Source organism: Marmota monax, unplaced genomic scaffold (assembly GCF_021218885.2).
Source record: "Marmota monax isolate L192 unplaced genomic scaffold, Marmota_monax_Labrador192_F-V1.1 WCK01_AAM20220418_F8-fsc00012, whole genome shotgun sequence".
Taxonomy (NCBI): Eukaryota; Metazoa; Chordata; class Mammalia; order Rodentia; family Sciuridae; genus Marmota; species Marmota monax.
The window spans coordinates 31,888,451-31,907,932 of NW_026695227.1; positions in this window are offsets into that span (position 1 = coordinate 31,888,451).

Below are 19,482 nucleotides of genomic sequence, written 5' to 3' on the forward strand. Positions count from 1 at the left end.
ATAAAACCTTTATTTTATTTATTTATTTTTATGTGGTGCTGAGGATGGCACCCAGTGCCTCACACTTGCTAGGCGAGCATTCTACCTCTGAGCCACAAGCCCTGCCTAATTTCTTTCTTTCTTTAAGTTCTTTTATTTGTTCTTTTTAGATATATATGACATAGAGTATATTTTGACATATTTATACAAACATGGAATATATCTGAATAGAGTGATTTCTTACAACCAAGTTTCATCTCTTGAATATTGGCCTTTGAGCAGTGGGCAGCCCAATCCTTAATTCCAGAAACAGATATAATAGTAGAAGAAAACACTCCTTTTGCAACTGACAACCTTCTTTGCCACTCTTCACCTATTTCACACCACTAACATAGCAAGGCAAAAACAGAAGCTCAGCAAACAATGTTCTTGGAGTATAAACCAGAAGCTTCCTAGACAGGCACCAATATCTGATCCAAACCAGAGTCCCTCATTCCTGGAATGCTCTGATTGGTCTCCATGTTGTCATGCTTTTACCACTACTGGCTTCCTACACATAATTTTCAGAACAAGGAAAACATTTCTTAATTATCAGTTTAATTTAGCTATTACCACAACTCAAAATTATGAATATATCTACTCATCATAAAACTAAATTTAAGCCTTTCTCATATCTGTAAGTTAGGGCTGTCTGTCAAATGACTCCTCAACACTTTTCCGCTTCATGGTCCAGTGGAAAAGTATGGGGTTTAGAGTCAGAGCTACATCATACTAATATTTTATTAAATGAGTAAAAGAAGATTTCACCACTTTTATCTCCTAGTATTCATTAAATTAGTAAAAGAGGATGTCACCACCTTTATCTCTTAGGATTGTTGTGAGGATAGAAATGAATAAATGCAAAAGGTGCTTTGTACACCATAAACTGTTAATGATAAGCACTGAGGCTGCTCCAGTCTCCCCCATCACAGCCTGAGCCTCCTTAAATATCTACGAAAAGTGGAGAATGAAATCTATTTTTCTAGCAGAAAAGACATTTTAATTCTACAAATTCCAGAAATCTCAATTATTATGTATTATAATGTTTTCTGAATATTCAGGGATGTTTGTTTCTGGAGCATTTTATTTTTAATTTTTAAAATTTTTAAATTAAAACACAGTAATTGTACATATTTATGCAGTACAGTGAGACATTCCAATACATGTATATAATATGTAATGTTGGTATGTTTTTTTAAAAAATCTCCCATAAAAGATAATCTGGGAAAGCCTTTGTTTTTGTACTTAACAAAAGGCTGGGCACTCTCATGAGATGAGCTTGCTTCATTAGCTACAAGTAACTTCCAAGTGGTGAAATCTTCTTTTACTCATTTAATAAAATATTAGTATGATGCAGCTCTGACTCTAAACCCCATACTTTTCCACTGGACCATGAAGCAGAAAAGTGTTGAGGAGACATTTGACAGACAGCCCTAACTTACAGATATGAGAAAGGCTTAAATTTAGTTTTATGATGAGTAGATATATTCATAATTTTGAGTTGTGGTAATAGCTAAATTAAACTGATAATTAAGAAATGTTTTTCCTTGTTCTGAAAATTATGTGTAGGAAGCCAAGGGTGCTCACAGATGTAGACATGGTTTTCTAAATCCCCCTAATCTTCATTTTCATTTTACTTGTCAAACTAAGTAATGAGTCTTAGGCTGTAAAAGCAGCAGCACCCAGTTCAAATCTGATCTCACGTCTTAGGTTATGGGAAGAGATTATCAACTCCAATCCCAGAGGGGGAGCTTTCAATTGTATTGTTCATTACAGTTTAGAAATAAAGAAATCTAACATCATGCTAAGTGAAATAAGCCAGACTCAGAAAGTCAAGGATCCAGTATTTTATCTCATATGCAGAAGCTATAGAGAGAGGGAAGAAAAAGGTATTAAAATAAAATTGGGGGGATCTCACGAAAACCTAAGGAAGACCAACAGAGTAGAGGAAGAAGATCTAAAGAGAGGGAGGAAGGGAGGACATAAGGAAGTATGGAAATGAAATTTACTAAATTATGCTAAGTCCATATTACAAGTATATCACAAGGAATCATACACACACACATCTATGATAATATATATGAAAACATATATATGAAACACACTAATTAAAATAACAATAACAATAATAGAGAGATCAACAGAATAGTGCAAGTGGATCAGGGAAGGAAAAAGAGGGAAAGGGAAGGTACTGGGGAATGGGATTTATTAAATTATGTGGTATGCATGCATGAATATGGCATAAGGAATCACACTACTATGTATAATTATAATGCACCGATAAAAAAAGAAATAAGGAAATCTAAAAGTTCTTATTAGAAAGCAAAGATTGCAGTATTAAAAACATATATTTATATGCTTATAAATATAAATGATGCTCTGTGTCAAGTTTCTTGCCAATAGTACAAATCCACTGCCCAATTTTTTTTAAATGAGAGGAAACACTGAATAAAGTGAATTACTAATAATCTGTTAAACCATTAACATACACTTTTGCTATGGTGACTTCATTTCCTTCCCTTCACATTCTGAGCAGTACTTAGAGGCTTCTAAGTACTCAAGTGAAATTTTACAGAGAAACATTTGCCACAAGTTCACATAGCACTTGGATGACAGGTATGCTGGAAAATGAGAATTAGGTAAAAACTGTATCAATTAGAACTGATTCTTAACTTTCATGGGGAGTGGGGGTCAGAGACAACCTTGAGAATCTGATGAAAGAGAGAGGTACCCTTTCTAAAAAACGTTTCTACAAACAAATACCATTTCAGGAGGAAAACAGATATGCCCAACACTTATCTAACTGTCTTGTTGTGAACTCCAAAGTGCCACATGTGAATTTGAAACTCAAAGTCCCCATACCTAAATGCAGCCTCTTACTCTTTTACCTCTCCCACTGAACCTGTTCCTCAATTTAGAGATGTTCAGTGCTACATGTCTTAGTCTGTCTTGGGGTATCAACTTGCACTGATCCCCTTCTCTCCCTAGGCTGAAGAACAGAGTAAACCAACTACTCATTACTCTCCTATTTGTGTCCTCTTGTCCTATAACTATACAAATCTGCCTATTTCTGACCTTGGGGACTCTTTACGGCAATCTTCTGCTTCCTTCCTTCCTTCCTTCCTTCCTTTCTTTTTCCAACACTGAGGATTGAACCCAGGGCTTTGAACATGCCAGACAAGTACTCTACCACTGAGTTACACCCCCAGCGTCAATCCACTTTTTATTCTGTATTTTTTCGTAGTTTAGCAAATGCGAAAGACGTTTTTATCACCATCAAGTTGGAAACCAGACCATCCTATTTCTCTTACTCTCACCTCCTACAATCAGCCAGATACAGTCCATTCCTCTATCTTCCTCTACTGCTTCTGGACCCACTGCTCCTTACCTGGATTCATTGGCTCCAGCCTGAACCCTTCAAATCTAGGTTCTATGCTGCTAACAGAACCTACATTAAAAAAAAAAAAATCTGCCTAAAATCCTTTTAAGGCTTCTGATAGCTTTCAGATTAAAAGTTAAAAGTTAAAGATTAACAGTTCAAATTCTTAAGTTTAAAATACAAAGCTAAGCACTGGGTGTATACCTCATGGTAGCGGTCCTGCTTAGCATTCATAAGACCCTATATTCGATCCCTGGCACCACAAAAATAAATAAATAAATAAAATGTAAACTAGGGGGTGTAGCTCAGTGGTAGACTATGCACTTAGCACATTCAAGGCCCTGGGTTCAATCCCCAGCGCCAAAATTAAAAATTTAAAAATAATAAGATGCAAGGCTCTAGTGATCTGGCCCCACTGGCTCCAAAGCTCTATCCTCTAAAAGCCACTCCATAGTGACACCTATCTCTGATTCCATACATTGTACCACTTGTATGTTTGCCTCTGTGCCATTCTACAACATCTATGCCCTATACAATTTACTCATTTTCTAAAACAGTCCATGTTAATCTCCAAAAAAACCTTTCTGAATTCTCAGTGTGACTCTTGGGGGCTTTATTTATGCTCCTACAGGCTTCTACCTCTATCCCCTCACCTTTCCAACATGATCTAGTTGTAGAGTGACTCATCTCTCTCCCCTACTTCACTCTAAGCTTCTTCATGGCAAGGTACTACAATTGTTAGCAGGAATGCCAACCCTGACAACCCTTGTGGGAAAATCTGGCAGTATCTAATGAAACTATACGTACATTTACTGAAGATGTGCCTCAAACTAGATGAAAATATATATGCAATATATATGCACAAGAGTATTTGTTTCAGCATTGTTGACTATGTTTTTAACTTAGATGTTCAGATACATAATAGTGCTTAAATAAAAGATGATACACCATTTATTGGAGGCCTATACAGTTACAAACAGGATGAGAAAGATCTCTATGAAGTGATTTACAGGCTCTATTAGGTTTTTTTTAAAAGGCTATGTTAAAATAAGCTGGAAACTAATAGTTTCAGTATATTCACAGAGTTGAAAAACCATCATCACCATCTTTTTTTTTTTTTTTGGTGCCAGGGATTGAACTCAAGGGCACTAGACCACTAAGCCACATGCCCAGCCCTGTATTGTATTTTTATTTAGAGACAGGGTCTCACCGAGTTGCTTAGCACTTCACTTTTGCTGAGGCTGGCATTGAACTCTCAATCATCCTGCCTGAGCCTCCCGAGCTGCTGGGATTACAGTGTATGCCACTGCGCCCGGCACAATGTATTTTAAAACATTTTTCATCCCTCCTTAAAATGACCAGTACTCATTAGCAGTCGTTCCCTATCTCCCTGTCTCCCAGCCCTAGGCAAAGATTAAGCTTTATGTCTCTAGACATCTCATGTTCAGGACATTTCATATAAATGGAATCATACAACATAAGGACTTTGTGATGGGCTTCTTTCACTTAACATAATGTTTTCAATGCCACATTTTGGTCATCCATTCACCAATGGATGGATATTTGGATTGTTTCAATTTATTGGCTATGGTGAATAATGCTACTATAAACACTTGTGTAGATCTGTTTTCTTTTCAAGTAATGTTTGAACACAGAATTTTGATTTTATACTCTCTGACAAAAAGATATCTAAATAGTATATAACTCCTTTTGATAGGATTTTTCACATTCGTGTGGGTCAGAAATTCTGAAACTATTTTTTGTGTACACTGGATTAAGCAAATAAACAAACATATGGAGAATAGGAACCAGGTTACTTGCATTCAGAAAAGGGAAACACACTATGAAAAGGAGGAAGCCCAGAATAGATGCTATGGAACTGGATTGAAATCAGATATATCACTCTGAAATCATGGTTTTAATACAGGTATGTAGAGAACAGATGTAAACATAAATATAAATCCTGTCTGCCGGTAGGCTTAAAAGCAATAGTACTCTAGTAACAGTGAATACTTTAGTGCCCAGGACTTGGTTTATAAATACCATTCTCAATTAAAATGAATCAGTACTCCTTGAAAAATGGCTGGCTTCAAGGAAGGAGCAGGAAAAAGTAGGAGTTCAGTTTGGAACAGCTTGAGGTTGTCATAAAACAAAGGGGACATGTCATATCCCCAGGAGCCAGCTTCAAAGGACTCCCACAGACCAAATCTGGAAAAATTAGACCACCAAACTAAGTAATTGAAATAATGGATTATAAACCATTAATAAAATAGGAATCCAAGAATCTAAACTGATATAAGAATGATGAATATAGAAAAATCACCATTTGGCTGACAAAATGAATCGATTCAGGCAATGATTATGAATGGATATAAAATTAATGGGTTACAGTCATAAATAACAGCGTATTTGTATAACATTAAATTATCTATTCATAATATTTGTTAATTACAAAGGGAAAAAATTACTAACTTTGCTACTGAGAAGTTGGGAGCCACCACCTTAATCCACATGATTAAAGCAGTAGTGTGCCAGAGCTGACTCAAACCATGTCAGGAAAGGAACCTTTCTCAACTTAATTTTCATTGATGACAGACACAAACTTGAAATGGGCCAGGGCAGGAGTATATACACCATGGGAATTGGCAAATGCTACAAATCAGGGCTTTTCCTCCTCCCTTGAAGAGGCTGCCAGTTCTTTAACGTTTGAAACCACAACCCTGAATCAAAGACTATCAACAAGTAGTTGAATTTTTGTGTCTCCTAATATTATATACCAAGGACAAAATATCACTATTGTGGTATTCTACCGAAATACATAATCGAATAAGAAAACACCAAGAAAAACCCTAAATTTACCTATTCTACAAAATAACTAGCCTATGCTGGCAAAATATCAAGATCATAAAAGACAAAGACCATTAAGACTATATTTCAGATTAAGAGACTAAAAGGATGTTACTATGCTGGTCATGGCATAGTAATCTCAGGCACATGCCTGTAATCCCAGTGGCTCGGGAGGCTGAGGCAGGAAGAATCCGAGTTCAAAGACGGCTTCAATAACCTAGCAAGGCCCTAAACAACTCGGCGAGAAACTCTTAACAAAATATAAACAGGGTTGGGGATGTAACTTAATGGTTAAGTACCCCTGGGTTCAATCCCTGATAAAAACAATCAAACCAAAGATGTTACTACTAAATGCAATATGTGATCCCAATTGGGATTGTAGACAAGAAACACACATACACACACACACTGCTGTTAACAATATTATTAGGACAACTAAGTGTGAATAAAATCATTTGATTGAATAACAGTATTATATTGATGTTAATTTCCTAATTTAGATAACTGTCTAATTAATTAATTATCTAAGAGTGCCTCAAATGCATACAAAAACACATATTGGCTTATATTGGTAGGCACATCAGTCCACAACTTACTCAGGTGGAAGGAAGAAAGAAATGAAAAAGGTTAATAAACCAGAATTTGGATGCTTGACAGTTCTTTGTATTACTCTGGAAACTTTTCTATAAATCTGAAATTATTTAAAGACTTAAAGGGGTGGGGACCGTGAACGCTACCTGGTTCTCTGCCTTCGTCCTGAGGTGTCTATGGTTGCAGATGGAGAGGTGATGAGCATGGGTTTCTCTGAAGCCTCCAGAGTCCCCAAAGTTGCCAGGCCAGAGCAGGTAAGTAGCGGGAAGCATTCCCGCGGACACCCCTAGACCGCATCCCCTCCAGTTCTCGCGCAGGCGCGGGAGACGGGCTCTCCCAGAGGCACCTCGCGCCCACCTGCCCGCCCTGACCTCGGATTGGCCAAGGATGCAGTGATGTCACATCCTTTTTCATAGTAGGTGCGTGGGGCTCCAGGATCTGCAGGACCTGCAGGTGCGAAGATCCCCCTGTCTATTTACCTCCAGGGGCAAAAGGGGAGTCTCTGGATTTCCTCATCAATTAGGATTATTGACCTGGTCTTCTGCTTACCGCTTGTTATCTCAAGACATTTTTCCTTCTAGTAACAACAGGAGATCGTTGTAGTTGCTGTGAATTATTTACCCTCTTCCAATATACTATTATACTCTTCTGCCTTTGTTTACTTGTACCCCTGGCTGCAGCTCAGGATCCTGACTGGGTTCAGATTCCTGAAGTACAGTGACAATCTTGACCTCATGTAGTTATTTTTGCTCCTGCCCCCACCAAGATAGTGATCTGGCACCTTCTCTCCCTTCTATTTTTGAGCCTAGACAGCAGATATTAAGATTCAAGGTCACAGAAGTTGGGAGCTCCCCTATAAAGGCAGATTTAAGTAAATGCATCCTCTTCCAAAGCCTTCATGTTGGTTTGTTGTTGTTGTTTTGGTTTGGTTTTACAATGCTGGGATCAAACCCAGGGCTATATCCCCCAACCCCACCTTTCTTAACTGTTGTCCTCAAAAGCATTAAATTTGTGGCCAGGTACTTCTGTCAGTTTCTAACAGAAGTGGTGAAAACCTTGGCCAATACCAGCTGGCCACTCCCTCAGCGTGTTTGTTTCTAGGCTTTCCTATTATCATTTAATTGGAAATCACAGGGAAATGTGTTCAGGGGCTTACATCACCTGTTCCAATCTACAGCCTCGTGTTCAAAGACCGCCAGAAGACAGCAGGTGGAAGGTATTGAGCTTTTGCCACTTACTGGGTAATATTTTCTCATGAGATCTCATTCATAGGCTGAGGAACTGTACTTGAATTTGGGGATGAAAATGGTGGGTTACATGGGCAACAGATTGAGATGATGTTCAACCCATTGTGATTGTAGTTGCTCTTACAAGTGTCTTCATTCATCCTGTGTAGACAAAGAAGCTTATCTTCCATTATCTGACCTACCACCTGGCATACAGTAGATGGGTGCTTGGTAAATACTGGAATGATTTTATAATGCCCTATACATTTTGCAGAATTGGGAGTCATGTTCTTCCATCATCTGTGATTCTGGAGATATTTTTACCTGTGTTGGCACTGCCACATAAAAGAAACTGTTCTTATTGTTTGGGGAGAAAAGCCTGAGGTTCTTAATGATTTCAAATGCTGTGCTATGAAAGAAAATTGAATAACAGAATTATGATCTCATGTTCACTTTTACTCAGTAATCATGAAATCACATTACCAGTTTCTTTTGTTTTTCTCCTATACTTTTTCCCCACAAATGAAAGAATTCTGTAGTGAAAAATGTGAAGGACGAAGAACTATTTATTTCAGTTGAACAGATAGGCATGTCAAGCAAATGAAAATGGAAGAGCCCATTATCAACAATGTATTGGGAGAGGGTAAATGGATTCTTTTGAATGATTCACAGCAACCACATTGATCTCCTATTGTTACGAGAGAGAAAAAATGTCTTCAGATAACCAGTGGTCAGCAGAGGAGGAGGAAGGCCAATTATCCCGACTGATCAGGAAATCGAGAGACTCTCCCTTTTTCCCTGTAGGTAAGTACAAGCCTTGACTGAATACTGGAAAACTGTAGTAACATAATAATGCCTTACCTTTGAGGATTGAAATGTCTCATAAAACTGATTTTTTTCAGGTTGAAGCTAATTGCCTTCTAAGCATGAATATGAGTTGATATTTCAGAGTAATTTCTAGTATGAAGTAAGTCCTCAAGAATTGTTAGCTATAATTATTTGGAGCATCAAATTTTATTCAGTTTTATCCATTTCATTAGAGGTCTATCTAAAATGATTAGTTCCCAGCAAGTCATATCTTTCCCCTGTACATAACTCCATGCTTTAAATTTTTGTGTCTTCTGTTTATAGATATTTGTTTCTTCATTATTATTTGGGAACCATTAAAAACTTCTGCTTCTAATGTTCTATGGCATCAGAAGTTAGATACCCAAGCTCAAAAAAAAACCCTCTTAAGTTAATTCAGTGTGAAAGCCTAGTTCTACCTTGACAATTGAAAGCATGAACTCTGTGATGTTTGTTTTGGCTACTCAGCCACCATTTTTGCTGGCATCCTGATGTGTTCCAGATGTTAAGATTGATGGTTAAGTAAACTCTGAATTAAAGAAATGGTATTATAATTAGATCTGTATTTTTATCTTTATTTGTCTCTCCTCATACATTTTTAGCATATGCTTACATTTTCAACAGATACTATATGTACGCAGTTTTTAAAAATATATATTTAGTTGGACTGAGAACATAACTCAGAGGTAAAGCACTTACCCAGCAAGCATGAAGCCTCAGCACCTACCACCCCAAACAAAGAATGTAAGCATCAATAAATCTGAGCATTTTTCTTTGTCCTCTGTTTAAATTGCCTTGAGCATTATTATTGTACACTACAGCCTTGTGTTCATCCCATTTGGAAACTATTAAAATAATTTACTTAGATTTGACTTACAAAGGTTTGTGAACATATTAATTCCATAAAATCTTACAAGCAGGTGTAAGTCATATGCTTCCATTAAGTGTCACTGCAGCTCCAGCAATTTCATGTCATTATTTACCTTTCAAAAGCACCAAATTTTATTTTACAATATTATATTTAGAAGTTTCACTTAATTTGATTAAGACTTCATAAGAAATTGAGGCAAATAATTTAATAGCGATTTATTTATCTTCCTTAGCATTTTTAACTAGAAAAACAATTTAAGAACATGATGTTACTTAAACAGATGACTCTAACAAACAGAGATTAATCACTGTCCTGTAGAACATTAAACTATTTTCCAGAGACATTTAGGGTGATTAAAGCAGAAAGATGAAAGTGTTCCAGCTAAATTCAATTTTATATAAACCACAGAGACACTATGTGAAAAAACAGTAAAGGTTCTGACTTTAATCATTAAAACAAACATTATCAGTTTAAGAAAGAACAGAACCTTGATTTGATCAAGAGAAGACAGCCAATTTTTTTGCTAGAAAATAAATAATGATAAGATTTGGATATATATCATTGAATAGTTTTGTTTAGCTATTGTTATTTTAGTGATGTTTACAGGATATCCTGCTACAGGATGGAGTGTCTTCTGCAAATAATTTTTAAATTAATTAATTTATAGTAGAATGAATTTTGACATATAGTTCACAAATGGAGCACAACTTCTCATTACTCTGGCTATACGTGGTTCAGAGTCACTCCACTAATGTAATCATACATGTATATAGAGTAATAATGTTTGTCTTTCTACCATCCTTCCCATCCCCACAACCCCACCCATCCCCTGACTCCCTCTACATAAACTAAAGTTCCTTCATTCTTCCCTATTCCCCTGCTCCACTATGGATAAGCATCTGCTTATCAGAGAAAACATTTGGTTTTCGGTTTTTTGAGATTGGCTTATTTTACTTAGCATGATATTGTCTAGTTCCATCCATTTACCTGCAAATGCCATCATTTCATTCTTCTTTAAGCCTGAGTAATATTCCATTGGGTATATATACCACATTTTCTTTATCCATTCCTCTGTTGAAGGCCATCTAGGTTGGTTCCATAGTTTAGCTATTGTGAATTGAGCTGCTATAAACACAGATGTGGCTGGATCACTGTAGTATGCTGATTTTAAATACTTTGGGTATAAACTGAGGAGGTGGATATCTGGGTCAAATGATGGTTCCATTCCAAGTTTTCTGACGAATCTCCATACTTTGTGCAGATAATTTACAAAACATTTTTATTCATTATCTTGAACCATTTATGTGATTATAAATATAATCTACTGGGTTAAGGGTATACTTCAGTGGTACAGTGCTTCCTTAGCACACATGAGGCCCTGGGTTCACTCTAGCACTTCAAAATAAATAAACAATAATAAATAACCTATAATCTATCTACATTGTTCAAAGTTGTCTTACAATGACTATTAAGGTCTCTGCATACATTATATGTATTTAAAATCTCTGTTGAATGATTACTTGATTTTGTGTCTTTCATTTACCATTTCATATATAGATTTGGGTATTAATACTTCCCTTTCTTATAATTTTTAATAAGTATACAACTTGGGCCATTTGGGTTGACAGTTTTCCCATGAACATTTTTGTGTCATCTCCTTTTGCTTTATATTCTTGAAGTATGTTCCCCAAAGTAGAATTTCTAGGGTTCTTTCCAAAAAGATTTGGGCAAACTCACAAAACTTTCAGCATTGTAACTATTTCCCTAATGTGTCTATCACATAATTTGTTATTTTATTGTTTTGATACATTGTGGTACACCAGTCATTTTAATTTCAATTGCATTTACTGCTAATCGTCCTATAAAATATACATACAAATGTGGTTATTTATTCTGATTTTTATTTCTACCTACTAGTTGGATCCTGAAAGAATAAATATATACTCACCCACCCAGAGAAGCACACATGTGCCAACCGAGTTAATGAAAACATGCCATCCCACATAAAAACCAACTGCATTTCTATATACTAACAACAACTGAAATCTGAAAGTAAAAACATAATACCATTTAAAGTCACTGTGAAGAAAATAAAATGCTTAGCTACACACTTAACAAAACATGTATGCTGAAAATTACAGAATATTAATGAAATAAATCAAAGACTTTAATAGATGACTGTGTTCATAGATTAGAAGGTTCAATATATACATGTCAGTGTTCCCCAAATTGATCTATATGTTTAAGGTAATTCCTATTAAAATCCAGCAACTTTTTTGTAAACATAGACAAGCTTATTATACAATTTATATGACAAGGTACAAATCCTAGAAGAGCTAAAATAATATTTTTAAGGATTAAGTGGAACAACTCACTCTACTGGATGTTCAGACTTACTGTATATCTATAGTAATCAAGACAGTGTGATTAATGATGGAGAGACAGATATATAGATCAATGTGATAGAATACAGAACCAAAAAAGTAGCCCACAGTTTTATTGTACAAAAGTTTCCTTTATTCTTTTTTCAACATATAACATTTTGTCATTGTCAATTTCTACTAAGTCTGCCTTATCCTCTTATAGATGTTGTAAATATACTATTCTATTTTCCAGGGTTTGTTGTTGTTATTGTTATTTATACATTTTTAATATTAATTTTTAGTTGAACACATACATTTTATTTATTTTTTTATATGGTGCTGAGTATCGAACCCAGGGCCTCACACATGCTAGGTGAGCACTCTATCACTGAACCACAACCCCAGCTCCCCTCCCCACCATTATTGTTTATATTTTTGTTTTGTTTTGCATTTAACTCTTGCCCATCCAGATTTTTGGAGGTATGGGGGAGGGTCTAGTGTGAGGTACAAATTCAAGGCAGTCCTTCTTTTATTTATTTTAGTTGTAGATGGACACAATACCTTTATCTTATTTATTTTTATGTGGTGCTGAGGATCAAACCCAGTGCCTCATACTTGGGAGGCAAGCGCTCTGCCACTGAGCCACAATCCCAGCCCCAAGACAGTCCTTCTTTACATCAATAAATTGTACTACTGACATTTACTAAATAATTATTCCTTTCTTTGTTATTTGATTATTTTGGGTTTTTCATGGTTTAAGTTCTCAGAGTGCTTTAAATCTCTTTCTAAAATCTTTCCTATTAATTTGGTCAATTCTCCATTTTAAAGCCAGTTACACGGGATCTTGGTTGTTCCAATGGTATATGTATGGCCCATACCCCCCCATACACACCTGGGAATACAGAAGTATTTGTATAGAGTCTGGATTTTTCTAGAATAAAATATTTCTTCCTAGACTCGTGTACTTCTTATGCACGTATTTAGACCTTTTCTGCTCTCATTAAAGTTTATTGTGTCACTTTTTACAGAACAATGTTTTTATCTCTTTCCTAGATTTACTCCTTATTTGATGACAAGAAGAGAGAAGTATAACCAAACACTCAAAAGCTATGGGTGTGGGGTCAGTTCACTCACAGGCTAAGTTTCTTGCTGCAGATAATGGCCTTGTAGCATGTACAATTTGAACTCATGCATCAGGAAAATTAAAACTGACTAGATAAGTTACTAATCTAAATGGTTCAATTTGATCTGGGAAAAGCAAAACTTTTTTTTTTTTTTTTCAAATTCAGGAATGTCAAGGACCCATTTCAAATTCTGGTGCATCAAATCTAGCATGGTTCTTTTAAAAGTATACTTTAGTATAGGCTGAGCATATATAATCTGAAAATCCAAAATGCTCCAAAATCTGAAACTTTTTGAATGCCAACATAAGCAGAAAATTCCACACCTGTCTTCATGTGACAAGTCACAGTCAAAAGCCAGGTACACTAAAAACATTGCATAAAATTACCTTCCATCTATGTGAATATAGTAAATATAAAACATAAAATAATTCTGTGTTTAGACTTGGGTCCCTCCCCAAGGAATCTCATTATGTATATGAAGATATTCCAAACTCTGAAGAACCTGAAATCGACTACACTTCTGTCCCAAGCATTTCAGATAAGAGATACTCAATCTGCATCTGGACTGCTTGTCTTCCAAATAATCTTTCTTTATACAGTCTTTCGTTTAACTCTTTGAGCTCTTGGGAATTCTTGCCTCTGTTTACTTAACTTATATTTAAAAAATTCACAGGTATAGCAGGCTTTGTGGCTGTGGTATCCTATGGTCTTTACAAGTTAAAGTACAGAAGAGATCAGAAAATGTCCATTCATCTTATTCACATGCGAGTTGCTGCACAAGGATTTGTTGTAGGAGCTGTGACTATAGGTAACTTCCTTAATTTATATCTTATGTTCAGCCGTCTTTGAGAATATTTTCATTCTGTTTATTTGTGGTAGAAAATGAATAGTGGGTGAAGACTATATAATGGAAGAGAAAGTTAAGAAAGACATCTTCACTTGGTCAACAGTTATGGGCTTAATTTCTTATGATTTTCAGCTCATAAAACCCCCATTAGAGAACTAGAGTGATGGGTTGTTATGCTCTACAGTGAAAAGAGAGCACTAAGATCAGTAGTGATCTGTCCCAGCACATATCAATAGCAGATGTAGTTATTTGAGTAGTTGAATGGGGAAGATATTTTTAGAGCCCACAAATCTAAACAGCCTTGTTCTACTTTTAGCTTTGCATGGTGGCAGCATGGTAGCCAAAGAAGTTTATCCAAGACAGGATTTACTGCTAATTGAAAACTTTTCCCAAGTTTGAGCAATAGGCAGATCTTTTCTTTTTTATTAACCCCCAAATTAGGTAAGGCCTACTTGGTCAAATCCAAAGAATCACTGTAAAGCTATCTCAGTTAATTCAGATTATAACACTACTAACTCTGTTAGCTGTGCAATTAGATACACCTAACAAGAAGTCTATTTGGGAACCTAAAATATTCTTTTTTTTTTTTTTTTTAAAGAGGGGTCAACATAAGTCGGAACAAGTCACAATGTTCTCATCCCAAATTAATGCTTGCAGACTAGGATCAACCTAAGAGTAGGGGGATCATGGAATGATGGCCATAGGTTGTATAGAAGTTCCTGGCATGAAAAGAATTGGGCTTCTGCTGTGTTCTGCCTTCCAAACCTCATGCAAAATCTCTCTCATGAACTAACCAGGGAATAAAAGTAAGGGAATTATGGAAAATGTTGTTACGAGGTTGCACAGTTGAAGCATCCACCACTGTCCAGCCCTAGTCAAACAGGTATCCTCATTTTATCATACTTCAAATAAAAACAACAGCAAAATCAGCTATCCCTTATGAAACCCAAAACATGTTAATTCTCTCCCAAAACACAATATGAAGTCCCTTTGTCCATCTTTGGGTGATGCTGATTCCTCATTGAGCTAAATCACCTTCCCCTGTGACATCCTGTGGCTTAAATCCTGACTTATAAGGTTAACTACTATTAATACTTCTTATATTAAATAATAGGTGAGTCACATGTAGTGACACATGCCTATAATCCCATCTACTCAGGAGGCTGAGGGAAGATGATTTCAAGTTCCAGGCCAGCCTCTGCAACTTAATGAGGGACCCTGTCTCAAAAAATAAAAATGGCTGGAGATATAACTCAGTGGTAGAGCATCCCTGGATTCAATCTTCAGTACTGGGTGGGAGGGTGAAAACAGCCAAATGGAAGTGGGGAATAGAAAAAAAAAATGGGTAGATATATATACAAACATATGCATACCAAAATAAGGAAGAAGTACTCAAAATGATCAGAGGCTTTGTTTCTACAACTGGCCAGGTAGTCATAACTGGCTTTTTAATTATGTTTTTCCATTACTTATTTCACAGTCCCTTTGCCTTCAGCAAGCATCTTGGCTATTCATGATTATTGGACTGATGAGGTGACCCATACCTTCATTTCTGAAGGGTCCGGGTCATTAGCCATCCTATATTACACCCTAGAGTGGGTGTAATTTTCCATCTTCTTTAACACTGGAGATAAGAGTGATTAGAGTGATAAGAGTGATTGATGTACACCAGAAGATATCATGTATTCTAATTCCCCCTTGGTAACAGATCAGATCAATGTAATAAACTAAGGGGACGTCCTGTGGAATGAAAAGATGATCACAATCCCTGCAGACTAGATAACAGCATAGGGCAGGAAGTTTCACACAGCCCTAGGATTGGACAGTGCAAGTATACTGCAGGGCTTGCCTGGTGAAAAGCAAATTGCTTATGGTCTTTACTAAAAGGTCTACAGAGAAAAGCAATCAGTTGCACACTCAATAGCAAAGGTTGTGTTGATTTCCTCTAGTTCACTACAATTAGAGTGAACACTGAATGCATTTCCCACAACCTTGAAGTTTACAGGAACCCAATTTCATTCTCTAAGTTCCAACTATCCTCAGCCAAAATAAACAAACTGAACAGGGATGAATTAGGAAGCACCACCCTGGCATCTCTGAAGTTCTTGATGATGGCACTAATCTTTATAGTCCCTGTTGAAATCTAGTAATGCTTTGGTTTACTATTTGAGTAGATTAAGGCAATCAGAATGACATCAACTTTTACTGTTTGAGTAGACAAAAGCAATCAAAATGATGCCCTTACTTCAGTGTGAGAATTTTAACAGTTGCTGAGTGTCTTTTCAGACAATCCAAAACTGGGAATAACATACAGTATATTCAGGGAAACATGAAGCTACATGCAAAATGGACCTACTGCAAAACAACACTAACCATTTCACCTCTACCTTGACTACTGCACCACACTAATTCTACCAAAGAGGCAATCAGTTGTCAATTCAAAAGCAGTATTCAAAAATCCTCCATAAATATGATTATTTTTCCCTTCTTCAGTTTACAGGTACCCTGTTAAATAGATGCAAGTTCCTTTGGGGAAGGCTAGAAAGAGGATATAGATATGAACATATATATTGTGTGTATGATATATAAAAGTAAACACACACACACACAGTTTTGGGGGGAGAAGGGGAAGGCTTATATAAAGAGGGTCTTTCCTGGTATCCTTCCTCATTCAAGAACACTGGGTCTGTAAATTGATTCTTACCTAGGAATTGGTCAAGGGACAATGGCTCTCTTTTGTGATGAATCAAATCAGACTTTTATTCACTAGACCTAGACCTTTATTGCTTATATGCTGCCCAATACTTTCACTTCTAGGGACACATTCCAATTAGCCAATGCCAAAGATCTCTGTGGCTTGCACTATTCTGATGGTTGCTTAAGTTTTGCTACTCATTCCATTAATCAGGCTTTCCTTATCTTTGTCAGTTAAATGGTGCCACCTGACCCCCATAACACCAAGATGCCACTGTGCATACTGAATTCAAAGAGCCTGGGAGTTCACACTGTCATTTCTGGTTTACAAATAGTCACCATGAATGCCACTGCCACCTACACAAGTGCATTTCCCACAACCTTGTGAAGGGAGCAGGTGTGCTTAGGGAATAGGTGAGCAAGATAGATTGACTCTGGCATTCTAACCCACCTCATCTGGATACCTACTTCTGTGGCAGCTTCTCAACCTCAGCACTAATGATGTTTGGGGTTGTATTATTCTTTGTGTGGATGGCTGTTCTGTGCATTGCAGGGTATTTGGCAGCGTCCATGGTCTCTTTCCACTAGATACCAGAATATCTTCCCACTTTGCATCCCCAGCTTGACAACCAAAAATGTCTCCAGACATTACCAGACTCCCTTGGAGAACAAAGCTTCCTCTAGTTCACAACTATAGCTCTTCCAAGGAACTTCTAGTACTGCAACTTCACTGAATGCAGATTACCTTTTGATCCAAGTTGTAGCCATTCTTAGGCAGGGTCAGAAGGACTGCTTCTACTAGCAAAGAGATCTCAGTAAATATATGGATTCAAGGACCCATTTCATTGAAATCTCCATTTTTCCCCCATCCCAATTTTTTCTCTTCTTTTTTTTTTTAACCTTTGCTTTATTTACTTATTTGTTTTTATGTGGTGCTGAGGATTGAACCCAGTGCCTCACATGTGCTAGGCAAGCCCTCTGCCACTGAGCCATAACCCCAGCCCCCTCAGTTCATTTTCAAGGTTCTCTTTCCAAAACAATGCCAATTTTACATTGAGGTGACAAGTTTAAATTGTGTTGTGACTAGCTACTCGCAGGATGAGATCCTGTGTGTGGTTTTCAAAAGTATCAGCCTCATGGCTTCAGGAGGGAAGAGTTTCTTTTGGGAAAAGCTTTAAAGCTTACATCCTCCCCACCAGAACTTGTGCTAGCAATTAAAATCCTGAGCCTATTATTTGCTTTTTGCAAATTCTCCAGCAGACTTAAAAGTAATCAGCCTCATTATATCCTTATGTCCACTAAATCTTTCATGGCACTGAAGACCTGTTCACTTAAAACCTGACTTTTTATAGGCACTTGATTAAAGAATCCACAGTCACAATTTAAGGAAGTGTCTTGCTACTGAGTGCCATGAACTGCTAGCATTCTTGTTACCACCAAACATATGGTCATTAATGACTTTAATTAGATTAGAGAACCAATTCCAGATAACCCAGAGCCGATTCAGAGAACCTATCCTTGTGCTCTGTTCCTCTGGAAAGAACTTAACTTTGTGCTCTGTTCCTCTGGAAACACTTCTTTGCCACATTCTGCATCAGTCAAATTTCAGTCAGAGAAGTAAAACTACCAGTATGACATGTGAAAAGGGATATATTCTAGAGTTATGACTTTAAACAATCTCAGGAGCTGGCTAAACAGTGAAACTATTGCTTATGTTTCTGATATTGGGGCCTGAAGTTAGCAAGGCAACTGTGAGAAGAAAAGATAAACTAGAATCTTCAAGGATGAGCCACTCAAAAAACAGGCTGGGGCCAAGCGAGGTGTTGCATGCCTGTAATGCCAGCAGCTTGGGAGGCTGAACCAGGAGGATCCAGAGTTCAAAGTCAGCCTTCTAAGATGCCTGCAAGACCCTGTCTCTAAATAAAATATTTAAAAGGGCTGGGGATGTGACTCAGTGATTAAATGCCTTTGGGTTCAAATCCCCCCCCCCCAAAAAAAAGATAAGTGGTATTTAGAGTCAGTCTCCCTGCCTTTCTTCACGAGAGACATGGAGAACTTGGTGCCCTACGTCATGGAGCTATAGTACATCTGGCCCAGGAGCCAGAGAAGCTAATGAAGATCCAGAAGCAGCTGAAGGAGCTGTGGGCCTGGCTGTGGCCCAATAACAGTGAGTTGAGCCAGCAGATAAAGCACAGTATGTACAAACTGTACCAGAGACAGTCACCCTATATCAAGCATTCAACCTTCTGAGTGTAAAAAGGACATGGCAGCTGCTGCTCCAACTTCTACCTTCCAAATCTCTTGCATAACATCCAGTATGAGCCAAGATAACAAGAAGTATGTAGGAAAGCAAATTCTGGGAAGCATAGTTACATCTTAGCTACACTGAAACAAAATAAATCCAGAATATACTTGTAATGATTGTTAGGAGAACATAGAAGATGATGATGTGAGCTGGTGAAAGGTCTAAACAAAGGAGTTAACATACAACGTGGCAGTTTAGAAAGATACTTAGTTTAATAAACATCAAAAACAGGCAATACAAAAACTATTCAGAGATAAACAGGGAGTCTTACTATAAAGGCAAGGAAGAAAATTACTATTGTAAAACTCAAGACAGTGATTACTTGTGGAAAAGAGAGAGGACTGTGATCAGAAACTGGAGGCTTCTAAGAT